We start from the raw sequence: 13248 nt of genomic DNA on the forward strand, positions 1-13248 counted from the left end.
ATAATCAGGAATTGTTTGTAGGAACCCGTGCCAAGGGTTATTACGGAGAAAATTTGCATTTACGAATGCAAATAAATAGTGGCCTCCGCGTATAGTCTCAGATAAACTGCTTATTTTTTCTGGATATTTTTGAGATATGATAAATCATTTCCAAATTATGTACAACATCAATACAGATAGTGATTATTTTTTTTATTAACTTCTACATTTATTCATTTTTTTAATTCATTTAATTTACAATATTTTAGGATTTATATATATTATTAAGAAATGAAATAATTCTTTAAAAAATATGTACATTTTTTTCATAATAAAGTGAAAAATTTCTTTATTCAACATAGAGAACACTGTATTCAAATAGAAACAAATACACCCGAAAAAAAATTAATCTATTCTAAATTGAGCCTGATGATTTCAAGTCGTTGACAGTAAAGAAATGAAGCGTCGTTTTTGCGGTCTAGCAGATTTCTGCCAAACGCCTCAAAAATGACATTTCATGCCCGCGTCCCCGTTCTACGAGCCTTGTCCTGGGTCTGATAGCTTCATCGTGTGTCTGACACTGACATAACAAGTTTTTACCCTTTAGTACCTGACTCTTTACTGAAATGACGTCCGATCTTAAGGAGTTAGTGAAGTGTTAGAAGCACATTTCAATTCCCTTAGACACCTGTTTTTAAGAGGGGGACAAGATCACCGTGTATGATAATCTTATCTGCTCTTGATTCATTTTTATGCTATCTTGATATTTTTTTTTTTTTTTTTTTGTACGCTGCACTTTTTGTCTTGAAGTATCATGATGTGATTTTTTTTCCAGAGAAAAATCATCTTTAAACAGACATGAGAAGTTAAGAATCGATACATTTGAGAGTTCATTTTTTTTTCTGCATGTTACTTTTTAAATTCATATTGATAGCGTGTAGTGTCTAGCTGAGCGAATGAATGAAAACAGCAGCTATAACTATAAGTGCCACATGAATTAATATTTGCATATCATATTGTAGATTTTGATTTTATTAGCTGCAGAAAAATACAGAATTTATGTAACATGGTTTATCAATGAAATTTATCAAAATTATTGTATTGCTGGATTAAGTCCATCATTTATTTAATAAAACATAATTTTATAATCAAGAAAATTCGAAAGTGTTTAATGTAAACATTGTGAAACCACAAAATAAATTATTATTCAGATTTGTTAGATTGAAATTTTAATTCTGGGGGAAAATATTGCAAACAATACATTTAAAAAAAAAAGTATGGGCTCTTTGTCCAAAAAATGAATGCCTTTAATCAGAAAAGGAAAACAGTTTTATGACTACAATAAAGGGCTATCGGATTCTTCTTTGAAACTGGTCAACTTCACAAGATTTAAAAAAATCTATCAAGCTGTGTGGAGTCTTGAGGCTCTTAATAAAGACATAAGGAAGTGAGATGAACATTGTCCACTCTCGCAGTTTTCATTAAAACACGTGTAAAATGCATGTTGTACAATACTGACCCTGTTTTACAATTCTATCAAGCCACAATCAAAATACCACGCTTTGATCATGCGCAAAACAGAATGACCAATGGCTATATAATAAAGTTGTTATAAAACTATAACGTAATTCCATTTATCTTAATGGATTCATTCTGATTAAAATAAAAACATGTCCTTCTACATGAGTAATGTGTAATAATTATTCATAACTATACATGAGATATTTTCTTTGAAAAGTGCGAAAAAAATATGCCGAAGGTGGTGATTGGTCAAATCGACGATTTCATCATTAAGCTGTTCCAAGCGTGAATTATTTCCCTGTGAGGTTTTTCTCATTATCACACGTTCTTAAAATAAATCGTCCTCACCCCCAGTGTGAAGTGTGCCTGGACTGCAGTAATTTCTGAGACTGATTATGGCCCCTCACACCTTTTTCTTGATTATGCGCTAAAACGACACGTTCCGTTTTAATTTAATGGTCGAGGTATAAGAATACAAATTGGAGTATCTCCATAGATTCCGAAGAGCAAAACTATTTGTTTTCTTACGAATAAATAAATAATTAAAAAATCTTGATTAAAAGTTTTAAGAACTAATTTCTTTCATCGGGGAAATGGAGATACATGTATTATAAAATACATGTTTGCAATTTAAGAAATCTGCTAGCTGTTAATAATGATAGATATTATGGTTATTTTCTACTATGTAATATTTATGGTAAGTGACTACAATGTATATTTATATTGAATATGAAAGATAAAAACTTTTTTTGGAGATGGATGGAGTATTAAATATAATATTGAATTCTTATAAGTTTCCTGTCCCTTAACATCAAGCTGTCAGTCGCGTCCGATTATTAACACAGGCGAGATAATTAGCAAGAATCGGTACCTAGTAGGCAAACTGCTCTTCAACACGTGGTTTTGGTGTCAAACTGAAGCACCAGCTCAAGTTTTTATGCCATTAGAAACAGCTATGGGGAGAGAAATTCAGTAATTAAAAGTAGATGTGAAAATTTTCTCGTTTAGGCAACTACACGTACACTCTCGATTTTAAAGGAGGCTCTAAACAACAATAAAAAAAATCGTCTTAGAGAAAATCATATCAATATTACATATATGTAAAAGTATACATGTACATATTGGACTTGTGTAGTTCATTCCAGCGTAGGGTACCTGCCATATTTCTCTGGGAAGAATTTCGATGACAATGAAGTATTAGTGAATAAATACCACAATTGTTTACTTACGTTAGGAAATGCATATAGAAATTGTATTCAATTAATTTATCTTAGTCTATATTTAGTATAATGTTAGGAGTTCTTTGATTGACTATAATCTGTGCCAGTCACTGTAGATTTCCTTTTATTCTATCTTACATCTAAGGGCACATCACTCTAACTGTATAAAACCACCAAGGAATAAGAACTCTTCAGTGTGCAGTGTTGAGAGCTTCCTTAAGCGATTTTTTTATTCAGTATGATTTTATTGAATTTCGACTTTAATGTGTATTTTCTTATTTTACACTGCTCAATAAAATTCATTAACTGATCAGATTTTGAAATAAACACTAATTTAGCTAGGTACACTGTATTTTTTTTTTCATTAAATTCAACCGCGAATAAACAAAATCGAAATACACTTATACACTGTACAGATGTCCGCAGTCAGAGTACCTGAGTTATAAGTAATGAATGTTAATAATCGTAAATTTAGATTATTGCTAATTAGCATAAAACATGAACATTTAACTGAAGGTCACAGGTTTGCTTTAGCAACTCAACTACTACATTTGTACAAAATAAGAAATTCTCCAGTGGTTTGCTAGAAGAGCCCAGAATTTTGGATCATGTTTACAAAACTGTCTTTAGCAAACATCACCATGCTTATAGCATGCATTTGAATTTTTTTTTCAACTTTTGACTAGTGTCGAAATGACGAAAAATAATAGAATTTACTGTCTATCCACTTATTATATCATTTCAAAACCCTCAAAAATGACCAAGAAATTTGTCTAAAGTCTAAATAAAAGGTAAACGAACTACGAAAGAAAAGTTTATATTCTGTAAATATTTTTTTTGTTTTGTTTTGAGTAGCTTTATTTGACATTACAGAGTTTCAAAACTTTCTCACAAATATCTACAAATAACCGAAGTAGTTTAAAAATCGTGTAGTTTTTGTTTAAACATTCACTACTTGTCAAGTTGTTGTAAACCACATGAATGTTTATGTGTTAGCCAATCTCTTGTAATAGGATTAACGTAATAAGCTTGATTCTGAAGCTGACATTTCGTTCTACGGTCAGAAACTCCCGCAAACGCAAATAAATATCACGTCACAAATCCAAGCATTGAAAAGACCCAGATTAGTGGCTCTGCAGGCGCTTCGACGGTGGCAGGCAGTCAAAGAATGCAGATTCTCAGAATAAAAAAAAAATTCTTTTAAAGGTTTTGTTACACCTCAACTTCATACATACATTATATTATAATCGCCCTGTTTTACGCATTAAAAAAAAAAGCTGGGTTTTCTTGATTTCTAAAAAGGGGATAAGGGGTTGGTGATGGACGTGGTAATTAATGCAATAAATACATGTATGCAATATGTACACAGCATATATATTTCTCTGCAAAAGATATTTTAATTTCCATCTTTAACCCAATTTTTCACTGCTTAAAAAATGACTTGTCTCTTTTTAAATTTTTTTTTTTAGAATAATATATCGACAAAATACTTATCCCATGAAATTCGAATGACTTGTATTTTATGATAAGGCATAGGATCGGAACTGCTACTACATCAAATGATTAAAAACAGGAAAATGGCAGAAAACCCGGCCTGGTGCTTCTTTGTGTATTTCCTGTGCATTATGGGAGATAAGGTAATGAGGAAAAAGAGGGAGAAGATGAGCTCCAGACAGATAATATTTCCTTGTGTCAAGTTTTTTTTTCCATCAAAATCCACTGTCAAAAAAACAATAGTGGTATTTGTTGAGTAACTAAGCGCTAGGGGGTCATTCGAATATATGAGCTTGTTTTTGTATAATGCAAGGTCTTTTCATTTGTAAAATTGCAAGATGTATATAAATTTTTTTATTTTTTTTTTCTTCTTTCTTGTTTTACATGCAGTGCCAACTTTGTACGTATAAGCTATAGCTAATAATCTGCTTAATAATAAATATGAACTTAATGTTGTAAGCGCAATGTCTTGCTGTTCAGATAATGCATTTCAATTTTTGATAGAAATTAGATGCAGAAAAATACGTTTGTTCATCTATTTGCATTTTCTGAGGGAGGTGGGATGCGTGTTATTCTAATGTTTTGAAAAGCATTTCTATCTAGATTTACTTTTTAATTGGAGTAAGTAGAAAATACATTTCCTAGAATTGAAATAACTCTCAGAAAGATTTAAAACATCCCAGAAGTTTAATAACTGACAAACATCAGTCTACTCTCAAAGGATTATCTCATTTGAATTGTTCTTGTATTTAAATATTTTTTTTTAGTCTTTCTGTTTTTAAAAAATGGATGAGGAATAATTTTTTTGTCACTGAGCAAGTCATTTCGCAATATAGGAAAGACATTCTCAAACTTTCCCACCGCGGTACTGAATGTATCTTCTATGGCAGGAAAAAGACCACGTGATTGCTCTACAGCATAAGAAGGAATTGTGTGCATTATTTTCTTTGAAATTAATTATATATTTAAGAATTTTGATTTATTCCCACGAGCTTGCATTAAGTACTCTTTGGCATTTATTTGTAAAGATCAGGCCTTTATATATAATTTTCTTTTTTTTTTCGTTCTAGTGGTACCCAGTAACATAAAATTTTGCGAAAAAAGTAGATGCAACAAAATCCAAGTGTGGAGTAAGCGAAATGCTTGTAATTTTGGTTTTAATTTTTAAAAGGAACAAAGCAATAGATGTATACAAGAATAATTAGCACTTTACAAAATGAAGTTGGATAATTAATTAATTCTAAAATTCATATCCATAATGGAAATAATGGTACAAAAATTGTTTTTTGATATATTCTAAGAGCTTTATTATTATAGAATCCCTGCAAAATGTGCGGTCGAACAGAATCTGTAGTTTTGAGCGAACTTCGGACTCTATCGATTCATGTCCAGGACGACCAAATAAAAACTTGACCCCACTCTCCTTCATCACAATATTTCTTAATTTGTGACCAACAAGACTGCTCTTACATTTCGTCCTAGGCCGAGGAAAGATATCATTTACAAATAATTACAAGTTTGATTAGCAAGTTTCTTTGACACTCTCCCCGCATTAAGTGACATACAATCCCGGGGACCCCCTGTTGTCCATATGGTCGGGGCATGAAGCGCAGAGGGGGCGTCTTTGGTGAGCGGATTATGAAAATGCGTGTGGCGGGGATTCAATAATGACAGTTTTATTGCAATTTCACACCATTTTAAGACATTTTACACGGTAGCAAGGATATAACTGATGAACGTAAGATCATGGATTAAACATTACGATGTATGCGGATCATGCATATTAATATTTAATTTGATGGACAATGCAATGTCCAAAACTAAGACATTTATCAAAAGTTCACAATTAACATGAAATTAAACAAGTATGCAAAATCAACAGCTTCTTCATCTATACACAGAGGCAACAAAAGTCAGCTCAGACCGCAGTGCATCAATTTAAACAATTCAATTTGCATCCATTTCATTAATTAAAACTCTTGGCTTCAAATAGCAACAAAGATGACCACGGAGGTGAACTTTTGCTGGTGTGTAAAGATTAAAATGCAGATGAAAGACTTATTTAAAAAATATCAAAATATTAATGTAGGAAATGCGGACTTACGCTACACAACGGTAAAACGTTTCCGGTGCTTTATAAGAAATATATTAAAACAAAATCCATTAACCTCTCGATTCATCTCGATATATCAGGTCTTCAGTGGAAAGTAGAGACACGCACCAATATATGAGTCTCCCTTAAAAATAAGCTTATTTTTACTGAAGCATTCAGTCAATCCCTACAGGAAATGAATTTTAAAAAAAATCTTCTAAAATATGATTATGATATTACTAAGAAGTTGATGGTGATCTTTTATCGCATTATTTCTGCAGTCTAATAAATCTTCCTTCTAAGATTTCATTCCGAGCCTGTATATCTGAGCTGATATCTCATACATTCAAAAAACATCATGGAATTCTGTTAGAGAATCGTAAATTACGTTATCGTTCATTCAGATTTTCTTATCAAAAAAAGCATCTCGTGAAAACCATGTCATACACTGGCAAACATTTTTACTTTGCGTGAAATACGGTATATGTACAATTATCACATATTAACTAATTTTGCATACCAGAAGATAATATGCATGTCCCGAGAACAACTCGAGAATTAAAAAAAACTCTTACAAATCACATAGAATTGATTACTAATATTGTATCTTTTGTTAATTTCACTTCTAAATGTAAAATTCTAACGAGCATTTAAATTACAGGCCACGTGTCTATCAATGTTGTTTCCGCTCTCGGCGCTTGCGCGAACGTCGGCAAGCAGTAACAGGAAGTAAAGATATTTTCCTAACGACTGTCAAGGCGCATGCTTTAAGAATCACATGCAATACACCCAGGTACAAAAATTCTCGATAGACACTCATTTCACTTTATTTCAAATTAAAAAGCTATGTAGCTGTCCGACATTTGACGATTGCTTAAAAAAAACTTCAGGTAATTCTACGAAAATGACATTTTTCATGAGAGACACGTTTCCAGTTAATTCGTTACGATATTTTCTCTGATCTGTGCACAAAGGAAACGACCAATCATCTCTCATGACCTTTGACATAGTGATGGTTTTGATCAAAGATAGAGCGTTGACATAACAGCCATTTCCTGACAAGAATTAAGGCCTAAATGTAATTAGTTTTTAATGTTAATCAAATAACTATGGAAATAGATATAGGTCAAACACAATTAAATGAATTTCATCGACATGATCAGAATTTATAGTGGAATACATGTACATGTATGTATTATAGTAACAATAAATCTAGGATTATGTATTATTAACCCTTGACTTAAATGATTTGAAATAGAGATCCTACAAATGCGAATATTGTGATAGAATATAATATTGAGAAGTATATGTCTTTTAAGCGGGAAGTATTTACAAATATAGCTAATTAAATAGCAAAAAAAGTCCTCCTTGGGAAGAATACCTATAATTGTCTTGATTTAAGATTTATAATGCTATTAAATGTTTGAAAACAGTAAACAACCGATCAAATCCAAGATTACGAGTATATATACAGGTAAGGGAGACAAATACATCACGGTGATTCCATTACGAGTTAACTTGCAAACCGTCTCGCTAAATCCTCAGAAATGTTAACTCGATCCAAGATAATCGTCCTTATCAGGCCTGTAGAACGGGGGGGGGGGGGAGCTCTTTTTCTGAGTAAAGTATTTTACTATTGTAAATTTTTTTTAATTTTTTTTAAGATGCCCCCCACGCAACTTTTTGATGCTGTAAGGCCACGCACTGGCAAGTTCAAGGATTTAAACATTAAATTAGCTTTTTTTGGCTCGTCAGATTCTTTTGGGGAAGTTGCCCCCCCCCCCCCCCCCGTTCTGAAACCGTTGCTACGGGCCTGCGTATTCGGATTCTTCTTCAAATGTAATCTTTTTTTCCCTATCCTATGTCCACATCTCAAATCACCATACATGAATGGACCGTGAAATGTAAGAGATTTGAGGTACAAACAGGAATGTATAGCTTGAAATGTGTACAATACAGAAGTGAAGTCAGCTATAGATTTTGATTGAACGTCAGTAGCTTCTAGTTTGCATGCATATGAAGTTTGTAATACATAATGCTCAAACTGATTTCGGTATAATTTTTTTTATCAGAATTTTAGATCTGAATGGATAGCATACACTTTGGTTTACAATCTAAGGTATAAATACCATTATGTGCAAATATTGGTTTCAGTGCTACTTATATGACCGGAATTTGAATGACATCACTTTCATTGGGCGGTCATTTCAAGATTTCTCCTCTAAACTTCTAAATTATTGTAGCGCATTATTTTTTGACCGATTAACATTTACCATTTTGTCTGTCATATAAGAAAAAATCAAATTTTCCAGGAACAGCAAACGATGTAAAAAGATATGATAAGTTCTAACAACTACAAAAGTGTTAAACCCGTATAATATGGTAGATAAATATCGTTTAAAATTCCCTTAATCAGATTATCATAGGGCATCTACATGTAGACACTTATTAGTCAATCTAACCCATCATCCCCTGGGAGCACGTCGCACTCTAGTTGTATCCGGCAGTAAAGTTTATCATCAGAAAAGACAAAATCTGATCGGACCGTCAGAAATGTAATTCCCGGATTATGCAAATGATATCAGTATTCAAATCGCTGATAATAAATATTGTCCTTCTACCTAAGATTGAAGACGAAATCAATAAAAAGTCATGAATCCTATTGTTTTTCTTAAAGCACTGCAATTCTGTTGCACATCTATAGATTAATAGAAAGAAGTAGAAAATAATCTTTACATTCAAATCTAAAGAATTGATGGTTTGTCTTAAGGTCATTTTTATTATTGTTTTCTTTTTAAGGATAGCTAGATTTTAGCTTAATTTCATTTTTATCCCCTTTTCAATTTATAATTTTGCATGTAATCAAATTCATATTTGTACGCAAATAAAAGCTAAAATTTCTTTCAAGTAATATATAATTTCTTCTAAATGCATAAAGTTTCTTGTAAATTATCAAGGACAACCACTATTCTAGATCACACAATAATTTCCACTTTTCCCCCCGAAAGTCCGTTTCCTTTTGGGCAGTAGTATAACATATGGACATTAATTTCCTAAAAGAAAAATCACTGACGCATACTTTCTAGTGACTAAACCGGGTATATTTAATCCCAGCCAAATATATAAATGTTCCGTTGTTCTGACCTTAAAATCGATCGCATCGTTTAAGATACGAATCAGGTCGATTTAACATTGCCGCTTTCGATTTTTCATTTTAGACGTGTAAAGCTTCATTTGCATATAAATCAGATACAGCCATCCGACGAAGTGAAATTTTTGTATAGAAATCCTCTACAGATTCCCTGTCGTCTGTTTATTTGCAAAATGCCGCCATATCTGATTTTCAGACATCAGTGCGAGATCCCATCAGATAGGCAAATGAAAATGAAATAAAATCACTTTCCAGTGCGGAATTCTCGTCGTGGAAGCCATTTCCCGAGTATTAACCGCTATCCCGATCCCGACTTAATCTAAGTCAATTGTAGGTTTCCATAGAAACCTTCAAAATCTCAGTAAGATCTATTTTGATGAAATGTCATAACAGTCCTAGAGATTCCAGATTTATATCACGGGGTCTGACAGCGGTTGTTCTTTATCAAAAGAAACCATTTTCGATTGTGACAAAATGATTGAAGACAATATTTGTTCTGGATTAATCAGAAAGTTTATTAAAAACTCATACGCTGACTAAAATGATAAACTCACCAAAGTTTTCAATATTTTTTTTTTCTGTAATCGTTTAATCTAATTGTACCATCATGTAGTTTGGTTAAATTTTTCCCCTATACCTTCATGAATATTTACTAGAAATCTTGAAAATAAAAGCAATCAATGTATTTTAAGGGTAAATAATACAAACATTTTTTTCCTCAAAAATTCAAATATCTTTGCTCAAATAGGTGCCTCTCTCACTAAACAAGTGATATGTATTTAGTTAAACAAGTATTTGTTTGGCCAGGTTACATAATTTGATGAAAAGTGGTTTTACAGGCCAATATAATTTTTTGAAAAGTTTTAGAAATATAAAGCTTTTGTTACAGTAAAGAATCTGGGAACAATTTTAAGTCTGTTTTTACATTTCACACGATTAAAAAATCCTAATTAGATTTTCATTGAAAGAAATACTGGAAAAATAGCTCTTCTGTTTGGGAGATAAGAAAATATTTAGTGAATGCCTCTTTAAAATTTCAATTGTATCAATTTCTTTTAAAGCGTAAGATGCATCTCATTAGAACCCCCACCAAACCCCAGACCGAGGAATTTATCCATTTGTTGAATTTTCCCCCAAAATTATCCTTTCAACAAGCGTTTTATTTCCATAGGAATAGACAATGATAGAAGAACTTCACGTTGACTTTTGTTAAAATCATATAAGTAATTTCATTGTTGTACTAAACACAATGTATCACCTTCATACCGATTCTTTTTATCTACATACATAAACTTTTTTGTGTAATTTATGAATGGGGAATTTATGTTGGGGATCTCTGTCCTGATATGCCCCTCTTGTACTCGACCCTTTGATCTGTCAATCCGGAAAATCCTCCATTAATAGCTGACGACTACAATACCACTTAAAAATCGTGTCAGTGTTCACAGTCTCATCAATGTTATAAATTATGCATATTTTTAAAATCACATTTGCATATATTTACATACATAGATCAGGTTAAAATCTGCAAGAAGATGTTTGTGGAAAAGTACGCAAACCAAATGCGTTCTAGTACACATACTATCTACTAGTGTATGGATCTACATATAGTAAATAGTTTTGTATTTAAATTCATTATTTCTAACTTTTTAATTAATAAAAAAAAAATTAATTAATATATTAGTACAGGTAAAATATTCCTGGTGCACTGATCGTGTCAGTCCTGTGGCAACGTTTTCAAAGGGGGTGGGGGGGGGGGATGGAGGGGGCAACCTCCAAAAAAAAGGGGAAAAAAATCCTTATTAGTTGTCCAAATCCTGGAACTTGCCAGTGCTTGACCTTACAGCAACAAAAAATGGGAGACCTATACTGGCATCTAAAAGAAAATTACACAGGATGTTACATATAACATATTTGCTTCTAATGCAGAGGGAATACCAAAATATGTAAAAGTGATTTTACGACTATCTAGGAGAACGCTATATTTTTGTAATTTCACAAAAGTTATTTATTTATTTTCTAATGAAATTTATCTTGATTAATATGACAGAATTTTCCAGCCAAGTTCACAAAGCAGAAACACATAGATTTTCTATTAAGGAAGCTGAATTTGTACTTCCCAAATCCAGAAAATCAGTTAAGCGAGCGGAAATGTACGCTTAGACATTTACTCTGTAAGGAAACAAAGTTGCAGCAACTTTCAATAGAACGCCGATGATAGAAATCTTGCAAGGATACGGGAAGATTAAAGTATAAGTAGAAAAACCGTGTCCGACCTGGGAGTTCTATACCCGGAATCATCTGATAACAGTACAGGAGAAGTCCACTCGGCTCGCGGTTTCCTTCTGATTTAAATATCGATATATGCTTGTTCCTTCTTTTCTTTCGTTCTTCTTAGTTTCATGCTTCTTCTATATTTTGAGAATAATTATTATATTCTACTTTTAAAAAATTCGTTCATTTTTTTAATTTTTTTAATTTATTTAATTTTTACCCCCACTGGCGGATTTAGAGGGGGGCGGACATCCCCTTTTGTGTCCAAAACATAATATGTAATAAATCAATTTTTTTGGTGTGGCTGTGGGCCCCTACCCCGACCTCAAACTGGTCGGGCCCCCTTTTCAAGATTCCTGGATCCGCCTCTACCGTATTTCAAATCTTGTATTTGTATTGGGTAAATTGTAATCTCTAGGATCAACATAATTATTCAATTTCCAATATCACTGCAGACATACATTATGTATGATGTGAAGGCATTTCATTCATATTTCATGATCAGACATACAAATTATATAATTTCAAAGTTGATATTTTCGTTTACTACAGGTCTATCAATTTAGTACATTTACACGACTAGTCATGAAGAATTGATAATGTCATATAGTTTTACAATATTTTAAAAATTATTGAAAGTAACTAGTTATCTTAGAATTCTATACTGTAATATTAGACACCCTTTGGAAACGATTGTATCTTTTATCATGTATTACCCCGTAGCTCAGTTGACATAAGTCCCATAAGCTTAACAGTACATTATTTTATATTAACCAATTACATACATAGCACAATAACATGTTATACGATTACTAATTTAATATACATACTTACTAATGTATACCTGATTTTTTTAAAGCATTCTTATCGTAATTTGTTAACATAATATAAAATATTCCCTAAATTACTTTTATTTCTTTATTTCTAACACTCGAGAAACAAAATATTTTTAAAAAAGATTATGAATCAACAAACACACTATTGATCTTTTCCACGTATTAAAGTTTAATAATCACTGAAGTCAAACAATTTCATATTTCCCCCAACATTACAATCATGGTTATATAAGCTTTAAGCTTGTTCAACGAGGGTTGATCAGTAGAATATTTTTATTCAAAAATCAAATAAATTTTCTGGATAAATAATTTTTTATGTCATTTATTTTATTACTTTTTTTTTTTTTTTTGGATTTCTATGCCGGGTACATAAAACTAATCTACATACTAATTTAAAAAAAGTTTCAAGCAATGCCTATATCTGGAATTGAAATAGATTAAGTAATAGATTGAGTAATAGATTGTTTCTTTCTCAATATGTCTTTTTTTTTTTTTTTTTTTTTTTTTTTGAGTTCTTATTATTTGACTAAAAACTACGAATACTTTACTAAAAACGAAGAATACTTTTATACACTATCCTCTGGATTGATAGGTTTGAAGAGAGAAACCAAAATAGAAACCATAAGTACCAATCTCCGTGACTGTCACTTACATTGTATACACATATTCAGTCGATTCAGA

Source organism: Saccostrea echinata, unplaced genomic scaffold, assembly GCF_033153115.1.
Source record: "Saccostrea echinata isolate AGI-Se365-2 ecotype Australia unplaced genomic scaffold, CSIRO_AGI_Sech_v1 ptg000029l, whole genome shotgun sequence".
In the NCBI taxonomy this organism is placed as follows: domain Eukaryota; kingdom Metazoa; phylum Mollusca; class Bivalvia; order Ostreida; family Ostreidae; genus Saccostrea; species Saccostrea echinata.